Consider the following 1,092-nt stretch of genomic DNA (forward strand, 5'->3'; position numbering starts at 1 on the left):
CCTATGATGCGTTCCTAAGCAGTTGATGTTATATGTTCTACATTTCATTTTCTGCATACTTTACAAGTAGTAGAATTTGCTTTGATATAGGCAACTGGATTTTCATTTTTTTTCTGTTTATCAGTAGGACTTCAAAATAACAAAGGTGATCGCCTCCCGTTGCCTGGGAACCGTCCAGGCACAAGAGGGCTATGTGTCACCAGAAGGCGCACACACTCCCTCAAGGCCGGCAGACGTGCAATCCCAGGCACCTTCCAGTACCGACCAAGGTAGCGTCCTCCGAAACTACACTTGATCTTAGCCAAAAGGCCGAGAAGCTATAACCCGAATTGGTTACGGCCTTGAGTGGCACCCTGGCCTATACCGGACACATCTTAGGGAGAGGGAGACAAACCCACGCCTACAGAAGACATTTTGTCACCCAAGCCAAACCCTTGAAAAGGCTGTTTTGCAGAGCAAAAACAAGGAGAATGGTGCTTTTTGCAGCCGCCGCCCACTGCAATGAATCTGAATAACTCCTCCTTTTGGGCACAAGCACCTCCCCTCCCCCTTGCAGTCTTTCCAATTCATGATACAAAAAGACGGACGGACAGGACAGGACAGGACCATCTGCCTGACTTTCCGTCACTGCCACCCTTTGCCATCCTTGCCCGTAGAAAGCCCTTTCATCATCCCCAAACCCTAATCTTTTCCCTTCCCTTCCCAGCTGCGTCTCACTCCCTTTCATTAGGAAGTGAGCGCAGCCTTTTCTCCGTTCTGCACATGCGCGACGTTAAACACAAATGCGCAGGCGTGCGTTCCATTAGCCTCACTGCATTCCACTCCCATACAGGAAGTGGGCACAGCTATTACTACGGTCGCACATAAAAGAACCCACGGCCACCACTGCACATAGCTGACTCCACCACAGGACACCCACTTCTACACCAACGCAGGTAAGACAGGATCGGCACCTCTATGCTCCCGTTACAATCAGGCTCAGTCACCATGTGATAACGCTCTCAACTCTTTAGTTGCAGGCTCCCCTTGCTTCACCTCCACTGGCTGTGCTGCCATTTCCTCTCCCACCTGGAAGGTATACTTTATTCCACT

Source organism: Anomaloglossus baeobatrachus, unplaced genomic scaffold, assembly GCF_048569485.1.
Source record: "Anomaloglossus baeobatrachus isolate aAnoBae1 unplaced genomic scaffold, aAnoBae1.hap1 Scaffold_66, whole genome shotgun sequence".
Lineage (NCBI taxonomy): Eukaryota > Metazoa > Chordata > Amphibia > Anura > Aromobatidae > Anomaloglossus > Anomaloglossus baeobatrachus.